Below are 23,885 nucleotides of genomic sequence, written 5' to 3'. Positions count from 1 at the left end.
AAGATGTAAATGAGAACCCAATTTCCTGAAACGACAGGCGTGATAAACTATATATTGTGCTTATATACGTACGGTATTTACTTTGAACGTATTAAAAATAATAAACAGCGCCATTTTTAGGCGGTATGCAAAGATAAGCATATCGGCATCTTTTTATAGGTGAGAATAAAACTAAAAGCATTTTAGTTTAACGAAAAAAATGTGTGTGTGTGTGTTCGTGTGTCTACATGGATCATTTATGAACATACCACAATGTTTACAGTACTTATTGTAATGAACACAATAACAAATAGATAAAAAGAACCCAACTTGAAGCGCACCGAAACTTTGTTTCCATAAACACTGATAATAATAATTATAAATACCATTGTTATTTTAATATGCATTAGTAGTAGTAGTACTCGTGTCTATTCATCTGTGGTTGGCGTTCCGGCTATTGACTGAAACCACATGAAATACTGGATAGTGGTTCTTAACCAACACGAAATTTTGTGAAGTCTTTTTTTGAATTCTCTCCCCAACACTGGGTTTCAAGAGAGAGAGAGCATTTCTTCTCTCGTGTCAGGTAAACTTTCTTTCTCCATTTGCTGAACGTGGGTATTATAGGCAAAGTCAGGGACTGGTTGTGCATCCCTTGTATTCAGATAGCCCTCCTCCCCCCTTTTCCGCACCCCCAATGGGTTAAGTAGCTCAATGACCCAGAGAGTTTAGCGACTTCTGGTCTATTTGAACCACTCGTTCAATTGAGTGGTCTCTTCTTTGGTGTTACTTTCATTAATACTATTCGTGTCAATAGTTTGCCAAAGATCAAGACAAAAAAAAGTTCTCACATACATGGAAGTTGAAATTACTAATATTTAATTCGTTATGCAACATAGCCTATAGGCTAATCTTATTTCCTACATTCAAAAAAAGGAAACATTAATCTAACATCAGGATAGACTAATAATATTCAAGAATTGTTTTATTTAGAAAAAAGTTCGTAAAATATATGTTACACTTCAACGAACTGCATAATATATTAATAATATTCATACATAAAAACATATCTATTTCAGTGTGTATTCAGTATCTGATGCTTTTAGAAACTTGCTTGTAGCTTCATCTTTTGAGGCAACAAATTATTTATTTTAGCATTATGCAACACAACACTCTCATGAAGATTTTTCGGCTGTATAGTTAAAATAAAGCTTTGGAAGATATGTTTACAACTGAAGTCAATGAACAAATAGCATGTTTGTATTTAGAATTCAGCCTAGAACTAAAACCCAGTACAGATCATCTAGGAGAATAAAAACAACTTTGGTCATAACTATGTGTTCAATAATTAAAAAGAGGAGAAATAAATGCAAGTAATTAACTTTGTATTGAAATAAACGTTTCTCATGTTTATTTCTAACTATAGAATCTTGTTGAAAATATGCTTATCACTTTTCTTACATTTTCAGATACGCCAAGACTCTGAAATACCTCAGCCCAAAAAAGAAGATAAATCTTGGAAAATCGTTGATTCAGTTTAATTCTAATATTACTAACAGTTCGTATAATTTAGAAATAAGGTACATTTATAGATTGTGGAAGATAAGATATGATCTAATAGTAAGAAGTAAGTCCACTACTCTGCATAAAGAAAAATATTCCATAGTAGAGAGGATATTAATGACATCATTTGATTTGAAAGCGCTACGAAAATTATACGGGCATACAATTATAAAACTTAAATTGCGAACTCAAATTATAGTATGGTTTCATAAATAAATATTCTGACAGTACGCCGGACCAACCGTGATAACTTGATTTTGACGCGGTTGGTCCGGCGTGCAGTAGAATTAATTATTTTTATTAAAATTTACTTCGTACCTTAATTTATTTATTATTTAGGAAATTAGTATGAATTTTCTGTTCCTTTTTCATGTTCTTGTTGCAATATTTTGGCAAAATCTCATTGTAAGTCCACTTGATTCATAGATAGGCTAGGCTGTATTGGTCCTGTAGCATTAAAGTGTGATCCGAGCTAACAAAAATGTGTCCCCGTTGAGAATCGAAGACGATAAGATGATAACCTTGAGTCCATTTTCTGACGGGTATTCAAGACAGTGCTAAGAGTGGGAGTGGGAGTGGAATGTGAACATCATCCCTCACACCTAGCAAACAACTTTGCATAAATCATCGTCTCCCTTGTTCCACTGTCACATTGTTTAAACCTTTCAAAATTTCTTACTCCCGAAGTCTTCAACAAACATCCCCCATCTAACAACTTGCACATGAAGTACTTGACCGGTTTTATTTTTCATCCAAAACCTAACATTCATGTTAATTATCTTTAACCACAACAAATCTATGTTCCACAGTTTAGTAGTTTTCATCTTTCTCAGTGGAAAGAAGTTGAAATCTGCATGAAGCGAAACGTGACAATGAGTGTCAAGAAAAGCATCTACTGAAACAAGAACTGTAATCTTTGTAGCCACGTGAAGCATATACAGATGACAAAGCTCTCGAGGTAACCCGTTCAGATGTTCAAATACAGAAGCAGAGTCAGGACAACTTGTGTCACACTTATCAACCACCTCTAATATGGAAATGTGGTTTCTTATCACGTACTGTTAAGGTAGTGACGAAGAAGGCATAAGACAAAGAAATTTAAGACAATTTAAGAAACAACGAAAAAGAATTAAATTGTCATTTCTCAAATTTTAATTTAAAAACTTTTCATAAACATTAACATGTTTCGTTCTCAAAATTACCTTTGAGAAAATGACCAAAGAGTAAAATCCGCATAGTCATACTTATTTGAACCCCGAATGTGACATGGAAATAACATGTTTTGGGGTAAAAATTCGTTCATTACCGCAATTTCTTTGTCTTATGCCTTCTTCGTCACTACCTTAACAGTACGTGATAAGAAACCACATTTCCATATTAGAGGTGGTTGATAAGTGTGACACAAGTTGTCCTGACTCTGCTTCTGTATTTGAACATCTGAACGGGTTACCTCGAGAGCTTTGTCATCTGTATATGCTTCACGTGGCTACAAAGATTACAATTCTTGTTTCAGTAGATGCTTTTCTTGACACTCATTGTCACGTTTCGCTTCATGCAGATTTCAACTTCTTTCCACTGAGAAAGATGAAAACTTTTCAATATTTTGTGTCGGCAAAATATCAAGCTATTGTAATAAATTATTTATTGGGCTTCCTAATTTTATGTCATAAAATAAAGCGAAGAGTCCCAAAAAATGGTTTACTCGTACGATTTGGGCCTCCCCGATGGCGTTGTAGACTTGTAATAAAGGGGTCTCGGGTCTGATGCCCGGTGGAGGCGCAGATTGGTTAGGATTGCACACTAAACTGGACGTCGAGTTCTGATTATCTATGCATCAAGTGGATTCAAAAACATACAAATCCCTCTTTTGGTTAATAATAAAATCGTATTCTTTTGTAGCACAAATAAAAATCTCTACTTCTAACAAATGTCATGGTATGATTGAATGTAATTGTAGGAAAAATTGTCCACGGCTAATGTCATTCTTTTTCCTTATACACCTTGCGTGCTACAAGTGCAGCTCCGCACTAGGCTGCCCGGGTGCGTTAATTGGTCGACTTCCGATCTCGTCACCCTAGTGGGCAGAAAAAATAAAGTTCTAAAAAAAAAACGGTTTCGACAGTAAGTTGCCTTGAAAGAGTGTTACGGCCAATGTTCTGCCCACCCAAATCGGTTTTCGAAACACTTTCTGGTTTTCAATTTTTAAAAACTGTATTCCTATTTTCAGTTTTCAAAACGGTTTTTTCATTGTTGAAGAAACTAGTTTTCGTGCAAAATAGAAAGTGTAAAAAATGCAAACATCATTAGTCATAACCAGGACTGCTAGGAATTTTATGACCTAAAAATCACCAAAATATGCAAAATAAAAAATGCTCTAAAATTTTTAAAAATATGCACCATAATTTGAAAACTTAATTGTTTTAAACATCAATATTTAACATATACCGAGATATTTTCAGATACTATTTTTAGTTTCCTTTATGAGCCCTGAGTTGCAATGTACAATGAGTACATTCTGTAAATTTTCAAATAAAAATGATTGCCTATTGTCAGTCAACAAAGTCTTGTACTGAGAAAAGCTTATTTCTACTTCGGCTGACACAAGAGGAGCATATTGGAAGTAAACAATGTCATTCGGCTCAAGTTCTGTAGTATCGAGAGAAAACTTTTATCCCAATAAAATTTTTGCAATAGATCACAATGTATGATGATACCCTTAGTTTTTTTCTTGTTTGTTTTTGTTTTTCAAAACTTTCCGCATTTTCATTGGAACTTATTGTCCCACCATGTAAGTTATTCGCAGTTTTATTCACAACTTCTATCTGGTCCACTAGTGGTAAAGTGGGATTCATGAGTATTACCGTATAAATTGTCCATCACCATGTTCGTGCACTTTATTGGACCCAATAAGAACTTCAAGAATTAAAAGAAAACTCCAAACAACTTCTGCACCAGCATACATAAAAATCTATCGCTTAAAACGCACAGGGTGTCACAGAAAAATAAATTAAATAGTCATGGACAATTTGCCGAGCAATACTAGTGGATCCCACTGTACTCCTGATTGTTCCAAAGCAGCTATAGCAGCAGAAAGAAATCCTACTTTTTTCACCATTTTTCAGGAAGTAAATTGGGACGTATATTGTAAAAAATTATACAACTTGAGTGAACATGGGAGTAAGAACGAATCCACTTCAGAAATGGCTGTTGTATTCCTTGGAAAAGCAAAAATATGCTGAATATAACCGAAAATCTATCAAAATATGTTCCATCACGTAGAAATGGCCAAATATGCCTTTAAAAAAGCACCTTAACTTAATTTGTTTCTTCATAACATGAACTTCAATGTATTTAGGAGTCATTCCATGCCAAATCAACACAGATATGTGCAATTTTCAACCTGACCATCTCCGATTTTCATGAAATTTGGGGAGTTGAAACTATGCATGGAACTTAGAAACTATGAAACTCTTGAGTCAAGTGCGTCTTGTAATTTTAAAATTATTCAAGGTCAAAGTTCGCATAAATTGCCCTTTTTGAGCCCGCTTAGCTATACTAAATGTTCTGTAACTCCGCCCCTATTTCGCCTAGGAAGCTCAAATAAAGCTTATTGTACAGGGAATTGAACAAGCTTTCCAGTGATATGTAACAAGCCTACAGTTGGATAAAAATATAATTTTGTCACGTGACCTTGACCTTTGACCTTGAATATCTCAAAGCATGTCATCATCAAAAATCGTGAAAGTAATATATTTGGTTCCTCATGCCATACTCTAAAATATATCTAAAAATCATTCTGGGACTGCAATGGGATCAGAAGATACAAAATAATATCTGTAACTATGTGACTGATAAAAGCCTCATTACATGAAGTATGACGAGTCAAAAGTCCGTTAACACCCCCTACAAAATGTGAAGGAGTTATCCTTTTCATGAAAGAAATAGGTTAGGCACAGGGAAATCGCTAGCTGTGTGTGTTAAGCACAGGTCCGGCATATTGTTGACCGCCATATTGAATTCGACGCAAAAATTTCAAAGGGAAGGGGGTGATGGGATATATCAAATCAGGCTAAAATTTCACGAGAAATGAATCGGCGAAAAAGTAAAAGTGATCGATCATTCAACTCGGTGGGTCAGGAGAGGTTAAATAAACTGAAAAAATTTGCGAATTGAAAAAAAATTGCAACAATTGTCAATTTTGATTGGATAATTGACGATTTTGTTTCGTTGAAAGGGAAAAATGTTAAATTCTAATTATTTTCTTTCCCAGATATCAGTCGAATTTTATTTACTTAGAATAACATTTTTAAAAATTTATAACGATGTTACTTTTTCAAGAACACTTGGATAATTTTCAATTACAAAATTTTCTACTGAAAACGTATGTATTATTTATTTCAATTATTATTCTTAACCTTTTTCCTTCTTCTCTTAATTGTGGGCTTAAATTCTGGTAACACACTGCTGGAATTTTCTGTTTTTTCAAAGTAGTAGTAATAGTACGTTTTTAAAGATGGTCCTCAGACGCTAAGAAATAACTGAAACAGTCTCAAATATGCTAAACCTCTTGCAATCAGAAATGCCGGCAAGTTACGAAAACTTTATTTACACTTACCAATTGTGCTCAATTTCCGAGCTGATCTCATCGACTGTTTGGTGTTCTGCGACTGAATATCCGAAATAAGAAGACTGAGCTCCTTCTTTCACCACAGGAATACTGATATCCAAATTGAACGAGAGCGCAAACCACACTTAGAAACACTACACACCACCACAAATAGCACTCCATTGTAATCGGCGCTGCACAAGACTGCCGACTTCTACGGACGCAGGCAGTGCGAGGAACTGAAGAGATCCAAGCAGCGAGCAATGTTTCCATAAGTACATACTTAAAAAGCGCAGATATCACGCGGTGCAAGTCAAAGCCTGGTCCACACGTAATGTTTTGTCGTCAGTCGGATCATGCCAGATGGATCAAACAAAACATTGCATGTGGACGGCAAGTTTGGCATGAACTGAATGAGGTTTCACGACCGCTGGAAAGATGGGTGAGCTGGAGCTTTTTTTTTTCAAGCAAAACCGAAGACAAGAAGTAGCATTGTACGTACGCACATTCGAAATTGGCGCCGGGTCTCGTTGATATTGGAAGAGTAATATCTTGTTTTTCAATTTCTCGGGTTACTAGCGTCAATCACATCCGTAAGTAAATAATTGAACGGGTTAAAGTTACAGTGGGGTAAGTCACTTTCTTAAAAAGAAAAGCAAGTCTGACTCACAGCACTTTGCTGATCAACACAACAGCTGTTTCCTTTATCTCTAGACCTTAAACTGTCATCTGTTGACAGTTGAATGAATCTCTGATTTACTTCACGTTTTCTGCTAGCAGATTGACTTATAAAGATCTGGTTTCTGTGTCCAAGTCATTTTTTTTTAAAAGTGACTTACTCCACTGTAACTTTAACCCATCCAATTATGTCAATCCTCATGTCCCTGCTGTAATTCACGGAGCAAATTGACATCTTAGAGTTAGAATTTACCACTCATAGTAATCACTCTCGAGACCACCGTGAGCGATGCGCATTTTGTTTCCAATCTCATACACATTGTTTTTGGAAAGACTGATAGAAAGCATGAATAGCGTAGCCGCTTGTTTTGAGCAAGCAAAATCACCTAAAACCAACGAAAAAAACAAGTAATTCAAAGAAATTGAAAGAAAGCTCCTCCAAGCCAAATATATCACCATAGACTAAGAACTCTTCTTAACTATGCTTGCACAACTTTCCAAAACTAAGCTGTGTATTTAATATTTATTATTTGGAATAAAGAACACTTTCATTTTAATACAATTCGTGTCATTGTACGGGGATCGGTGCCCCGCATCTCCACCACGTGTCATTCTAAAGAATGAAGGGATCTGAACCACTTGTTTATGCAATTAATTGCTGGGGTGATCTAAACTACTCATCATTCATGCTCTTGATGAGACCACTCGTCATTGACATGACGAGTTATTGCTTGGCAATGCGAAAGGTACAAATTTACACTAGGGACTAGACTACAGAAAAGACAATGGTAACTCGTTGGGTTTTGTGAACCGTTGAACCTGTATCATGGCTGGGTGTAGGATAATTACCTGTCTATCTGAAGTCTTTAGCTGAATCGAAATAATCGAAGTCCTCTGTAAGCTTCTCTCTTATGCTGACCAAAGCGTGCTTCCACTACTGACCTCCTGCCTTGCTGACCACCTCTCTCAACCAACTCAACTCCAAAAGTCCATCTCCCCTCAGCTTGTCTCCCCTCTATATTCCCAGGCCATCGAGCTCTTCCTCAATGCCGAATCGTGTTTATTATAATTGCTACCATGCAAACCGCCGACTCTGTAACCAGAAGTATTACCTGTTTCCTGAATGCTCAGGAGGTTTGCATGGCACAACACAATGCATTGTAAACATGCTTAAGAGGCTTGAGACAGCTGAGAAAAACAAGTGAATGCCCTGGTCAACATGAAGCGTTCAGAGAGACTTAAATAAAATAAACATACAATCTTAGGGATTGATACGAATTACAAAACTGGAATATTACTTCACCTTCTGTAACTTGAACTTCCTCTGTAATTACGCTATATCGCAAGACGTTCATCATAAATATTTCCTCATTGATCGTCACCCCCCCCCCCCCCCCCCCATCATCATATAGTTTTCCTCCTCTTCACCGTTGCCTCACGAGATCGAAACACAAAAACGCTACATTCTGTGGCTGAAACCTGTGTCGAGCAAGGTTCAAGTTCGCTCAGCGAACAAATGAGCAGCGCTCGCGGAGCAACGCCTATTTGGCCGTCAAGTAGCTGAGCGATAACGTTGCTCGCTGAGCGCTCAGATACTTTACGTGTCCCTGGTTCCTCCCAGCGTCAGGGACGGCGCTACAGAGGGGCTGAAGCCTCAGCCCCCCTGTAGCCCCCTAGATTTTTGTAGTACGGTACACACACTTCGACCGAAAACTTAAAAAGTATAAGTTTACATTTTCCATTGGGGCAAGTACAATGTTCAAGTACATATTCTAGTTCGATTAGATCACAAGGGTACTTTATTACGATGTGTTCTAAAACCAAAGATGGGGGGGGGGCAGATGTAGATATGCCTGGATAACAGTGGCCACTAATCATTTGATACTAAGCTTTTGGTCAATCAGGAGTCACTAGTGTTGCTCACGGGACGGGACAAGCCTTTTGAAATTCGAGACGGGACGAGACGGAATGCCTTTCTCGTCTCGTTTTCGAGACGAGACACGAGACGGGACGGGACGGCTTTTGAAAAGTCTCGTCTCGTCTCGAATGTCTCGAAAAAATAAAAGCAAAATTTTTAATCAGTTTCAAATACTTGTTTGCTTGGAATAAAGTATTTCAATTAGAAACGTTGATAAGCGTGTATTAAGTCAAAACAAGAAGACTATTCTAGAGAGAGGCATGAATGAATACCTAAACTTATTTCCTATACTCTTTCGAAACACAGCGTTACTCCCCATTTTCTTTAAAAAAAATATTCCAGGTTAATAACTTTATGTTACAATAGTACTCCAGATACTAATACAATTCTGAATAACATCAAGTAAAACGGCAGGTAGAGAAGGTGGAAGGAGGGGCCAAAAGATCGTGGAATGTCTGCGTCCGAGGTTTATCTTGTAAAAATAGTCTCAGTTCTATAGGTTGGAAAGATAAACGGACCGACGGATATGGTTTATTTTTATTATTTAATTTTTACATCAAAGGGTGTACAGAAGTGATTGTTATTAGGAAGTAGGAAAAGCATTGTAGGAAACATGGCAGTACAAATTGATTAGGAGTTGTTGGGAAAGTTATTAAGGAGTCCAAGATATAAGCAAGACTAAGAGAAGGAGATAATTAGGGACAAATAATCTTGCATTATTCCACTCCGAACAGCTGAGAGCTAAAGAGGAGGAGAAAATACGGGAAATATGGAAAGAAGTAATTTGGTGATTTTAGTGTTTACAGGGAACCACGACAAGATTTTAAATTATTAGAATGTTATGGAAATTTCGGATATGTCTATGTTGAGAAAATTCTTGTTGTTTCCCTCAGGCATTCTGCAGGTGGTTGGATTCGATTTTTTACGTCCGTTTGAAGATTATTTCCAATGCTTTTTTTTATTTCTTTATTTCTTATTTAAGGAGAATACTATTCCTTGGATTGTAATAACGAAATACTGAGGCTGATATAGAATAGATTTCAAATGAAGGAAGTGCACTAAGTTCTGTATAATCGTCGTAGAAGGAAACTTTGTTCTATGAGGGGATTCCCCGATGGTACAGTGGTAGCATCGTCGCCTTGTAATCAAGGGGTCCCGGGTTCGATACCCGGTGAAGGCACATTGTGATTTGAACCCCACTTTAAACTGTGGTTCCAGTCCCGATTAGCCTTTCTGTAAATCAGATGAAGGAATGTTGTAGCTGTTATTTTTATTCTGTAAATTTAGCCTTCAAGTTTATGAGCAAAATACATGTAGTATCTACTGTCTACATTTTCACTCGTTATTAAACACATTTCACAAAGTAGTTTTATCGAACTTCACAGGGAAGCTGACAGCAATGCCAGGGTGGCGGGAGCTTATTTACGACCAGGGTGTATTCCGAGACTATTTTTCCCCGTTCCCCACTGACAAAGGTTTCGCTTTGAACAATGGACACCGTTGCTTCAGGGGCAAACACCAAACATAGGGCGAGGTTGACCTGCGGTAGCGGGTACGTGCCATAAATCCAGGCCTAAAGTAGGAATGAAAGTTGATGCAAGGGAAGGGCAATAAAAATTCTGTAATTTGGTTTGATTGCTGACAGGAAGTTTTGCAGGAAAAGCTGAAAAGGAAAACGGCAGACTTTGAATGAAAGAGGGACAGTGAACACAAGTTATTTGTATTATTCGCCGACAAACAAGCTTCCATTTCGAAGGTGAGGCTATCAGCAGCGAAGTTATTAGAGGGTTGGAAGCAGTGACGACGCCAGAGGGGGCAGGGGGACGCCCCATGTCAGACACTTCGCCCCCCCCCCCACCCGGGCCCCCCAACTGAAGTTAATTAAATATCGAATAATAAGAGAGTTCATTTATAAGAGTATGACGATTTTCACCTTTTCGAAGTGGTGTATTCTGCATGATATCACTTTCCTGCTTATAATACCAACTTGATTAACAAATATTAATTTGCTTCGTCCAAGATTCGAACGCATAGGTGATTTCTCATTCATTTATGTCCTGTAATAGCCGAGATTAACCTAAGTTTTAACCAGTCTTAAGAACTGGGAAAAAGTGTTGAATGTGGATGATTTTAATACATCACGAATATTTTCTTGACCACAAGACATCATCTGTAGTACGGGCAAAGTATTCTAATCGTGGTCATTAGTGACAACGCTAATTAGTAAAAGACATTCAAAGTTGATTCAAGATTTGGTTGGTTGGTTGATTTGGCGTTTGATGTTCACTTTATGCACAGTAAGGCTAATCGGGACTGGCCTCATAGTTTAAAGTGCCTCCACTGGGTATCGAACCCAGGACCAAAGGAATCGAAGAAAACCCGACACTACATGTCAGTTGTGGATTCATCGCGGTTTCTTACTATTCAGGGACTTGAATTTCGAGATGATGAGTCTGAGGAAACCTTAACAAAGGGAATTTCTTCGATACTCTTGAAGCTAATGAGGGGATATTATTTGGAAATGTATTGAACGTGAACCTTAAAATGCAAATTACACTTAAAATACGATTCAAAACAAATCGCGGGCAGGTAAAAGAACGGTTTTTAGGATTTGCCACTCTTCAATCATTAGATGCAGGTTCGCTCTTTCTCGTACATATCAAAATCGAAGAACTTCTTCCCACGAACTCCATAGGTGCCTGTAAGTGGGTATCACAGACATACGTTGGAGTGGTAGAGTAAGAGTAAGTATTGGCAGGGTCAGAATATTTCTTGAATTATGAGATAACTGTAACCTTTGTCTGATTTTTTATCCTGTGATAACATTTCCCTGAAAGGTGAAACACAAATTTTGCCCAAAACTCTTCAGCGTTACGAAGATGGTTGTCCTTAAAATCTTTGAAAAGGCTTGCTCGAAACAGGGTGCTGGATGCAAACTGCCTCATTTGGCTGTTCTTGCCATTGAGAAGAAATGTCAAGTCCTGGACGTACCAAAGGTGCGCAATGTGCTCTCCAAAGCACATAGAGCAGAATTCTCCTACAGGAGAATTGCACTTCACTAAGTGCCTCACATTGTTTCTAATACTTAAGAAGATTAATTTCTTCCAACGTCACGTTTATTTTGCAAGAAAATTAAACTCTTAGAAGCATTATTTTCATCATTTATATTATTATCTTATAACTTAAATATTTATATCAGTAGTTTCATCTCAAGAAAGACGATGAATTATAAAAATTATGAATGTCTTTCAATACTGAAATAGGCCATAGAGACAACGCAACTTACCAATAAAAAAGAATTAATGTCTTTATTAAAACGAATCATGTGGAGATAAACTCGTAATCAAGAAGTAAATTTAGGCAGTAAACGTCCACTCTAAATAAAAGACACACACAAAACACCATACATGAATATAATAATAATTATAATAATAATAATAATTATTATTATATAAGTATATATATGTGTAGTGTTTTCGGGCGTTTTAATGTGACTGCCCCCTTACAATATTTTGTTGCCAGCCTTCCCCCCCCCCAGTCAAAATTCCCTGGCGCCGTCACTGGTTGGAAGTAAATTTATTAGGACGAGGAAAGTAACATTAGCTGTTGACAGTGTTGCACCAAAGGACGTGATATGTGCTACTGTTTGTATAAATGATAGGAAATTTAAGTTGTTTGCTTCATTTGATCTTAGGAAGAGGTTTTCTGAGACAGAGTGGGATTATTTTGAACATGCATGAGAAAGGGTGGTTGTTTAAAGATAGAGACGTATTTTGCACATTTTTTAAAAGTTCAGATAAAACAAGAATTTAGCCTTACTGTTATGAAAAGAAATAACGTAGTCCGGGGAAATAATAACTTCACATTTTTCGCACCTGGTGGGATGCAACACAAGAGCATTGCAGGAAGTCTATGAACGAAGATGAAGAAGGATATGTGAAATTTGACTTACCTGCGGGTGAATTAGTTTATTCTAATATTCTTAAGGTTGATATTGTTTTGTTTTTTTTTGTTTTTTTAAGTCCACTTGATTCGCAAATAGGCTAAATCGCGAACCGACCTACAGTTTAAAGTGCGATCCTCCATTGAGTATCGACGCGACGACCTTTCATTACAAGACCTCGACGTTATTACTACGCCATCGGGGAGGCACAACAATTTGCATAAATCTGTTGATTCCAATAACACGTTATATGCATAATCTGATAATGATGCACTTTGGGTGCATCTAAACATATTTTTTTAACTATAGCATGTCTAAAAGAATCATTGAAGTTGGGATTTTTATAACTTCAGTAGGCACGGATCTGTAAACGTGCGATATAAAATTAATGCAGGTTTGCCTTCCATACGTGGTGGTTTTGTCACGTTTCTTCGCTTCGTAAAACATACACTTTTGCAGGAAAGGCTTCTTACATCCTCCTGGGGCCTTGCTCTAGCTAAACAAAAAATATATTTGTTTAGCATAATCGAGGGTTACATATTCCTGCCGAACTTACTAGAAAACAAGGATTCTATTGGGATCATACTGCTTTGAATGACAGTATCAATGAAGTTTTATGTACGCTACTACTTAGAATAATGAGCATAAAATATTAATCAGGAACTTTATTTTTCGTCAACTGGATGTAACATCTTTTTTTGTTATTCAGCAAATATTCAATTCATCACCTTTTTTGACATTAATTTTCTTGCCAGGACAGCTGTTTTTATGCAGATTTTGACGATCTTAACTACACGTAAGCTAGATATTAGCTAATATTTGTGCTGTTATATTACTATTCTTCTACCATCTTTGTAACATGTCATGCAATAACAATTGATTAATATACATATTCAAGTGAATAGACCTATGAATTATATTAATGCATTAATTTAAACATTTGCTTAATTGTTGTCGTTAATGTTATTATTATCATTTTTTCTGAAATACTTGGCTCAGACACCCTCCCCCGACATATATTTCTAGATGCGTGCCTGCCGAAGGATAAATTAGATCAAGCGGTGGTGGTACCGGACTTAGAGGCTAAAGGGAAAACAAAGAAGTATGTGCGTCATAAGCTGAGCATAAGAAACAGCACAATATCACAAAGATACACTTGTTGAAACTTATGTCATAGAAGATGTTTAACAATATTAAGAACAATAAATGCTTTCTATTTGTAATATACTAAATATTGAAATTTTAAATAGTATTTTGTGTTCGTACTACACATTTAAAAACTTTTTTGTTGCTCTCCAGCGCCAAGCTTAGAATTTAAAGAAAAAATGTACATTTTCATAGTGCACGGAAGTTCGACATTCAGAAAGAAAGAAGGTCTATTGGAAAACATTTCAAGACTTCTAAAAGGTATAGCAGTAATGAAAAAGAGCACTTACTTATACCGTGTTTGTTACAACCTGTCCGGCTTCCCGCGGTAGCTGATCGCTGGCTTTTCTAGCATAAACCAAGCGGTGTTGCTGCTGAAGACCGCCTGAACTCCGTGCTGGGGAAAGCCAAAGCCAGGCAGCAAATTAAAATACGCAACGTGACAACAACGTCTACGTAAGCTCCTCTCTTCTGGCTTCCATTCGCTCCTCGCTGCCCAGCAGACGACTTTTTTCTCGTTTCTCATTGGCACCAATACTGTCGAGCAATCGCTAGCGCGGGAAACGGGACAGGTTCTAACAAACTTGGTATAAATGTACGATGGATAGACAGTTGTATGAAGCGAGAAAAACCACAAGGTAGATTTCATAAGATACCTAGCAATCAGTAACCAACAAACTGCATTTTTAATATTAATGTCCTCATGATTAACGAACCTTATTTATTCTCACCACGCAATGGGTAAAATATTTGGAGCTTTATCCCACTTTCTGGAAAAATATTTCGGGTTTCTGCTACTTTTGACTTTTGTTTGCATGATATCCCGGATCACTTTTACGAGACGAGACGGGACAAAACGAGACGGGACGAGACAGAACCCTTCGAGACGGGACACGAGACGGGACAAACGAATATTTTCGAGACGAGACACGAGACGAGACACGAGACGAGACAGCATTTTCACGAGACGGGACGGGACAAACCAAAGTCTCGTCTCGTCTCGTCTAGTGGGCAACACTAGGAGTCATGAAAAACTAAATATGCTGACCAAGGCAGTAATTTATTTTATTAAAAACATAAACTAAACGTAACGTTTCAACCTTCTAGCAAGGTCTTCTTCAGACTCTGTATCAAGTACAAAAGACTTTTGTACTTGATACAGAGTCTGAAGAAGACCTTGCTAGAAGGTTGAAACGTTACGTTTAGTTTATGTTTTTAATAAAATAAATTACTGCCTTGGTCAGCATATTTAGTTTTTCATAATCATGGAAACAAGGCTTAATGGTGTTATACTAGGAGTCACCAAACTTACTACAAAATCTGCTGCCTGTCTGGTATGTGGGCGTATCCAGTGGCTGTGAAGTTGTTCTTTGATTGTTGGCATATACAGCTAAATGGTACAATTATTAGCATCTATAAATCGTATCACTATATTTCGGAATAGGTCTTAACAGGTGTGATAAATACATTTTTATAAGTAGGACGACGTTCAAAATCTAAAGAAGCGTTATGTTTCTTTTCTGTTTGTTAGTTTCTCATTCGAATGCCGACAATTACATGAGTGTTAGCGATGTTCTCTCATTGGTTTTATTCTTGTATTTATCTTTCTGCCAATATTCGAGAGGGAGAAATACGATGTTAAATAATCGAAGATTACATAAACTACCTAATTCTTAAATAATACGAAATAATGGAAATATTAAAATTTAATCGATAAAATTGGTCCCGGGTACAATCCCTGGTATAGGTAATATTTCATTAAGTGATTCGGATTCCACTAGAAGCTGTAGCTCTCATCCCGATTAGCCACTGTGCATAAAGTGGATCTTAATACAAATCCAATCAAGTAATCATTGGAATACGTTGCGAAAATCAGCACGCTTGGGAAATGTTATTGCTCGCAGTCCTAGTTCTATATATTAATTAATTAGCATTTGTGATCTAGAAAATAATGTCTGCTGTACCGTCACAGTGGCCAATTACGATTTCACAGAGGAGAATCAATCTTTGAAGCACATCTGAAACTATTCATCCAATTATGATCAGCCTTTATGCTCATAAAAATAGGCTTATCATATTGTAGTTTCTTGCTGTGATTAATTTTCTCATTTCAGCAAAAAATATTCACTCTTCACATATAAATAGTGTTACATGTAGCATTACGTAGTGGCCAAATTTGATTCCATGTAGCTAAAACTATCGATCCAATTTTGATCAGTTTTTATGCATAATATATTTTGAAATAAAATTATGATCTTCAGCAGTTTTTTCACTAATCAAAATGCCCAATGCAAGAGTTGCAACTATATTCACTGCTTTTATCTCAATGTATTTGTCTCCTATTGGGAGATGAATTTGTATCATTAACGCACTTCAATTTGTATCAGAAACACAATTTCTATTCAAGTGTGGTATTGTTCATTTGATACCTACTTTATTTAGTGTCGCTTTTCTGAAGCACGAAAGCTGCAATCGTTCCCTGCTGCCTATTGTTGTGCTTTGGACAGTTTAGAGTTATGGCACACTATGAGGCAGAAAGGAACTCAAAATAAAGATCATTCATGAAGGGTTGCAGCAGCTGCTTGCAATGGTTGAAATATTCAAAATTGCCTTTTACGAACTTTATAAGCTTTGTGTTATTGAAATGTGCATCCTTCCATCAACGCCTGCAAATCAAGTGTTACCTTCTTAATCGAATTAGCAACGAGAGATTGAGTGCTCTATATATTTTGTCCTTTGAAGAGCTTGCAATATCTTTGGATTTAAACAAGGTTCTAGTTGCTCATAAAAACAGATGTATCTTATCGAAGTTTCTTGCTGTGGTTCATTTTCTCATTTCAGCAAAAAAGTTTTCACACTCTTTACATAAAAATAATGTTACATGTTGTATCTGTACGTATATCCAGCGAGTTGATATGAGTGTAGTTTTTATATAGTGTATTTTGTCTCTTCATATGAATAGTAAGTCTGTGATGATATTCCACTCAATAATGGATTAGGAAAATAAAACAATATAATTATTGTATTTTATTTGACAAAAGATTCATGCCTAAAAGTACATACTTTTGTATGCGATGGAACAAAATGCAACATCTCAGTGATTTATCTTTACGTCTGACTGTAAAATATGTCACTGGTAAAATTATGCCGTAGTAAAGTATTAAGTAAATACCTTTAAGCCGGCATTACTTAGCACCCCCTAGAATTTGACTCCGAAATCTGTAGCCCCTACGCCCCCTTATTTGAGGCTGGCGTCGTCACTGCCCAGCGTAGAGATGTTAATTACAGTAGTACATCTCCTGTGTGTGCCTAATCTTCAATCAATAAACAACATCACGTATGTATGTAGAGTGAGATAGAGAGAATGAGAGACTGACAACAGACGTTGTTAAATTAAAATCAACTCTCGTATACACACGCGCGCCACCCAGCAGGGTACGCAGGATGTTTTTCTGGGGGCGGGGGGGGGGGGAGGGGCTAGAATTATAAAAGTGGATAATGCACTCTAGGGGGTTAAAATTGTACTCAGAAAAAGTAGAAATCGTGGCTAATTCATTGAGTTGGCGTTTTAAGCCCACTTTATGCACAATAAGGTTTATCGAGACTGGACCTACAGTTTAAATTAAGATCCGAACCACTATGTGTCTCTACCAGGTATCGAACCCGGGATCCCTTGATTACAAGGCGGCGACGTTACCACTGCGCCATCAGGGAGGCAAGCACAGTGCAATATAGAGTACAGAATAGCAAAAGGCTAGATGAAATCCAAAAACAAATGTTGTAGGGAACTTTAAAGAATACGTTGCAAACTGGTGTTATCACCCAACTATGTTGGTAATAACGAAGTTCTTAAATTGATAATAAATTAAGGAAAGTACATTTACACACAGCAATATTAAATCCTAATCAATAGTATTATAGTTGGGATGAATTTTGAACAAACACCAATTATTTGTACAGGTTACAAATTATGATTCTTCTAGGAAACATTACGAATGAAGTAGTAAAAATTGCTGCTTTGGACATTAGAAATCAAGAGCAATGAGGCACACAAATTTTTCTTTGTCCTCTTTTGTTCATTCAATACAGATTTCATGATTATATAAGCATTGCACACTTCCTCATTTCCTTATATCGATAACTTGTCTTTAGCACAGTACCATGATTCGACAGTTTCAAAAGTCAATAAAGCTTATCTTTCCTCTGATAACACTTATGAGTCGAAAGATAGCAAAAAATTAGAACTAACAGTGTCCACGTTAATCACAGGTGAGACGAGAAGAGGTCAAAGGTGTCAGTTGATTCCTGCAGCCCTCCCTGGATTTTCAGAAAGTTATTTTAAGTATAAATGTAAGTACGTGTATATTTATTTAATACAATTTGAAATACTGAGAACAGCCTGAAAGCGTCAAAACAGGATTAGAAACAAATAATTGTTAGTAGGCATTAGTAGTACATATTCAGAATTATGAGAGAGAATGTCTTACACAAATGAAACATACTGAGATAGAAACAGGTATGGATCCACGGGGAGGGCGCCCTTCCGAACTGCTAGTGTTTTTGATATCTAAATATTTTTGAATACTCAAATGTTCTTCCTTTTACCACCAAGTTTAACAGGCCAGTTTGATTCCATTCACTGTATGTTCATGATAGACTAATTGGAACTGGACGTACACTTTAAATTAGAATCCGAACCACTGTGAAATATGCTTCCAAAGAGGATTGAACCTGCGACGCCTTGATTATAGGCTTTTATTTTCTTTGTTTATTCACTTTTTTCGTCACATCTCATCGTCCAATGGGAGGAATTATGATAACGACATACAATAATAACCATCTATTCCAGCCATAGACCCATGGGAATATTTAAGGGGGGTTCAACGGGTCCAACCCGCCCTTTTGGTTCAGTAAAATTACCAGATTACCTGTTCTATCCGCTTGTTCATAAAAAATTCTTCGGACTCATTTTATTCTCCTAAATTCGAGACGTATAGGACGGGATACGGATGGGAAGGAAGTTACGTAATTTCACACACCAGATGGAACTGCAGACCAAATGTCTGCAATTTCCTGATAGTTTCGGAATTTCTGAGATAAGAAACTGCCTTTGGACTGTCAAATCAATTATAATTTTTTCCCCCCTCGAGTCTTCTTAACGTAATTTGGTTTTTAAAAACGCAGTGTAAGAAAACCAGGGAAACACCGTAACATTCTCAAGTTGTTTCACACAAGATGGACAGAAAAGTATCAATACTAACTAGCGTGACTTGTGGAATTGTATTCGCTAATTGTAGAAACTTTACAGACTTTACAATTTACTAGTAGAAGAGAAATATTTCAGCAAGCTCTTCAGTTTCTTCACCATGTAGCCTGTGGAAAGTTCGAAATATCTCCACTTGTTCTAACCAACTTGTTTTCATGCAGTGAAAGATTATGTTGGGCACCTCAAAAAAGTGGACTGTACAGTACTGTGAACATGTCAGTTTTCTAATAGAGATAAAAAAACCTAAGAAATTTCTGAAAACTTTAGTGAAATTTAATCCAAAGCAAAGAAACTACTTAGAGACTATGATGAAGAAATGAAGAGAACTACTAGAACACCCAGCCGTCAAATCTGAGGGAACAATGTACCAGCTGAGAGCACAAAAGAATATTACAAGGTAAACTTACGTTCTCCATTTTTGGACCATTTTGTAGTAGAATTGAACTCACGTTTCTCTGAACACAGTCAACACATTGCAAAATTCCAAAAATGTGAAATGGCTATCCCTCATTCATTGGAACAGTGTGTCAAAATGTTGGATGGCCTGGTTGATAGAGTGCATTTTGATAGGGCCGTGTCCGGATTGGCAAGCGATCCGTCCCGTTCTCTCCCGTTGCTGTCATGTGCCGACGAAGTTGTCCGACCATTCACCTAGGCTATATACAGGGTGTCCGGCTTAGACCTTTAACATTACAAAAGAGCATAGACTAATTTTGAAGAGAAACCCAATTATATTACCAAAACTTACATTTTGGTAGAAAAACTCATGCATTTTTCTGTCCCAGCACCAGCACTTCACTTAACCTCGATATGAGCCCCCCCTTTGGCACGGCAGATGTTGAACCGATATTCCAATTCCGTCCAGGTATTCACTAGCATTTGAGGGGTCACATTGTTAATAGCCTGACGAATTCTGTTAGGCGGTTCTTCCAAGTTCTCGACGGGCACATTGCAGACTTGGTCCTTGATAAACCCCCAAAAGAAAAGGTCTAGGGTGGAAAGATCCGGCGAGCGCGGAGGCCAAGTAAATGGGTTAGAACCTCTTCCTATCCATCTTCTAGAAAAATGCTCATCGATAAATTCTCGTACAATGATAGCAAAATGTGCCGGGGCTCCGTCTTGTTGGAAAATGGTTTCTGGAGGCATTTGAGGCACAGCGTAATGCTGAAGCATGTCTAAATAAGCATGTCACTGTTTCCTCAGCAAAGAAGAACGGGCCTATTATCTTCTCTTTCATTAAACCACACCACACATTAACTTTTGGCGAATCCCTCGTAATTTCACGAAACTCATGAGGATTGTCAATTCTCCAAATACGGCAATTTTGCTTGTTAACTTTGCCACACGTGTGGAATGCAGCTTCATCAGAAAAACACACCATGTCCAGAAAAGCATTGTTGTTGGCAATTTCGGTTAACATTTTGCCCGAAGACGTCTGTCTTTTAGGTTTATCATCAGGATAATTTCGTTGATCTAACTGGATCTTGTACGCTCGTAGACGTAACCTTTTGTTCACAACGTCATGGATAGTAGACCGAGGAATTTGAGCTCTAAACTTGCACGTCTTATTGATTTTCTTGGACTTCTTGTGAATGCAGTGCAAATGACTTCAATGTTTTCCTGTGATACCTTCCCCTTCGCGTACTTCCCGCGCACCGACACAACACTTGCAGTTTCTCTTAGTTGATTATCTCACTTAGCAATACTCAAATAGGAAGGAACATTGTCGTGACGTTGAAGATTGAATTCACGGCGGAAAGCACGTTGAAAAAGCCTCACAGATTTGTTTTCTGCCAATGATAGAACGCAGAACACTTTCTGCTGAACCGTCAACTCCGCCATCTTGGAATTTATGCGTTACACGCGCATGCGCGTCACGTCAACTCGAAGTACTGCTGATTCTCGCAAATGGCCACAGTTGCCAGTCCCATACAAACAAAAAGTTTCATTTGAAATTGAATGTAACTAAAGTTATACTCTTTTGTAATGTTAAAGGTCTAAGCCGGACACCGTGTATAACTGGAACGCTCGCTGCAACGCTGATCGGACGCGAAAACTGAAGCCACTTTTGCGATTAGTTTTCCAACTTTTTTATAATTTAATCAACACATGTGCGTTAGACAATTATAATTTTGGAAACACGTAAAATATTTTCATTTAATTTGATGAAGTGCCGACTGCAGACCCTACTCCCTTGGTGTTTGTGTCCAATCTTTTCGCTTCACTGCCCAAATCCACTGATTTTTCCGTATCGGATCTGTCTGAAAAGATGCATAGATACCTGAGAACAATTGTTTATTCCCTATATTATGTTGAAACCAAAAGCCACACAAATATTGTCTCCTTTTCCGAAGACACTGCCTTTACACCTTTAAATCAATGTTGTTCTTTACAATACCGGAAGTGCAGTCCCCGCCCGCGTCAAGGAAGCACAGAAATGTAAACATCCGGTGAATAGCGCCCATAGCAGCACCTTCAGCATCAAATTCCACATGTATTTAAATGGGAGAACAATTGCTCCTCATCAAAAGCGTGGGGACACAACAGGGGTGCTGTCACCTACAATAGTTTGCTAGAGTGCGCGTCAAATCTCCTGCATATGGCGATAGCCAATAACAGCGCACTGCAGCGGTGCCATGTCGAGATCTCTGTCGAGATCTCCAAGAATCAAACCTGGATCACTTGCGTGACATATGAACCTTTCTTGTATCGTGCGAGATATGGAAGATCAATATACTGTTTTGGCAGCAGGGGTAAATGATTTCTTGAAACGCGGAGTAAAGCGCAAATCAAGCCTGATTGATTGTATATTGTGTTCTACTTTTCATTTATTATGTCTGCTCTCATTGTCTTGTTTAATCACAACGGATGTGACTGATGAAATAAATGAAAGAATACAAACATTAATGTGGGTTTTAACTTGGGAACCTTGTGATCAGCATCATGAAATAAGCCCATGAATGTAAAGACAGGATGCTCCACGTACAGTAAGAGATCAATTCATTGGCAGCTTTATAAAGGTGACATTACAAACGATGATATACCCATTACTTGTTATCTGGAAGTTTTGTTAGCGCGTTCAGCCGGAAGTCCATGCTTTCACCAAACCTACGCTCCCAAGATCTCTTATCTGGGAAAATTTATCCATTATGTCATCCATTAGTTCTGTTCTTCAATGTCAAAATTTAATTTTGTAGATGCCCTCTAGGTTACAAATATGTTCAATATTATTTCCAGTTTGTTGCATTAATTTTCATTTGTAGCTAGAAAAAATGAAGATTTTTATCTGACATTAACAGAAAAAGTAACACGAAATAATAAATTATCATTTACGCTAATTTAGCAAAAATGATGATGTGTTTCTCTATATTCGTCAACACATACACACTTGAGATGTCAATAAAATTTATCTTATCTCCTCACGATCATTTAGCATTCCACACAGCATTTAGATTTCCCTTATCCCCTCGCAGCTCTTCATGTTTGCTAACAAGTTTCAGAGCGAGCGCTATTTTCCAAGTAGCCTTGCGCAGGAATACACCCACCTGCTGAAGTTCACATCATTACTAGTAAGTTTTCATCTTTGAAATTATAAAAGAAACATTTCATACATTAAAATAACAACAAAGCACCCTCAAGAGCTCGCACTTGCTCGTGCTGTACCTTAAAACACGGAACTACTTTATTAGGACAACTTGCTCCCGAGGCGCAGCCAGTAGTGATTCGGTCGTCAGCCAGCAAGTGTTCTCTCTGCCGTGCCGACTGCGTCCACCATCTTGTGTGTTACGGGCGGAGTGTGTTTTAGTGTCTGTAGTTGGTGTGTGTGTGTGAATAAACTTTCAAGTTGACAACAAATGTACAGCAAGGTATCCTTTTGGACGTTTTAAAGAAGAAGATGAGGCAGACAAAGGAAGAAATGGAAAAATACAAAGATGAATGCGAAAAAATACACAAGAGATTGCAAGTGGAGATCATGTGCCGGGAGGAAGTAAGATATCTCTTACTTATTAGTTTTATTGGTCCATTCTAGGGTGAATATCTGTGCAGACCACACCTAATTATGTGGTATTAGTGTTTTTGAAATTTTTCTTTACACTACAGGGTGGCTCAATAAGTCACTTAACACCCTCAGTACAAGGCCACATTGACGCCACCCACACGGTCGGCGGTCATCTTGATGTCCGCCATCTTGAATTCAACTTCAGAATTTTAAATGAGAAGGGGGTCGTGCGACATATCAAAATGGTCTAGAATTTTACGAGAAATGCAATGGTGAAGGTTTTTTCGACGTATCTTTAACTAGTAAAAAGTTATGACTGAAGTCTTGTACCAATTTGCTCCTTTTCGAGGTGTTAGAAAAATGCCTTAAAATTTGTTTAGCGCTTCGGTAATGCATCGAGATCAAAGTGACGTCTATGGAGAGACGTTCGCATGCCATTGCACATTATTTTAATCGGATACATCCATGAAGAGCTGTGCATTATGAATGGTTGTCGCGAACAATTTACAGTGTGACGCTTCCATTCAATTAAAAGTCCTTCACAGTGACAAGGCTAATGTTTATGTTCATAAGGAAGTTTATAAACAGAATATGTGACCCTTGTCATCTGATAACTAACTTTGGACAAAAACAGGTTCATAACGTTCCCATAAGTGTTCTGGTGTTCTTCCCTATTGAAAAAAACTCTGTAAAAAGTACCTTCTTCCATAAGCAAGGATGAAAAAAACTGTTTATTTAACAAATCCAAGTAGCCCTAAGCATTTAAGGTTCCGTTGATGGAAAATT

At 37.5% G+C, this 23,885-nt stretch overlaps 1 protein-coding gene across 1 annotated transcript in view; it reads left to right on the top strand.

Annotated features, from left to right (window-relative positions):
- The window catches only part of LOC145991890 (uncharacterized), a 70,729-nt gene that overhangs the window by 11,259 nt on the left and 35,585 nt on the right, over nucleotides 1–23,885 (top strand). The gene's annotated exons all lie outside the window — the stretch shown is intronic.

The sequence above is a fragment of the Lepisma saccharinum genome, chromosome 8 (genome assembly GCF_977018435.1).
Source record: "Lepisma saccharinum chromosome 8, izLepSacc3.1, whole genome shotgun sequence".
Taxonomy (NCBI): domain Eukaryota; kingdom Metazoa; phylum Arthropoda; class Insecta; order Zygentoma; family Lepismatidae; genus Lepisma; species Lepisma saccharinum.
This window is presented reverse-complemented; position numbering and strand designations above follow the sequence as displayed.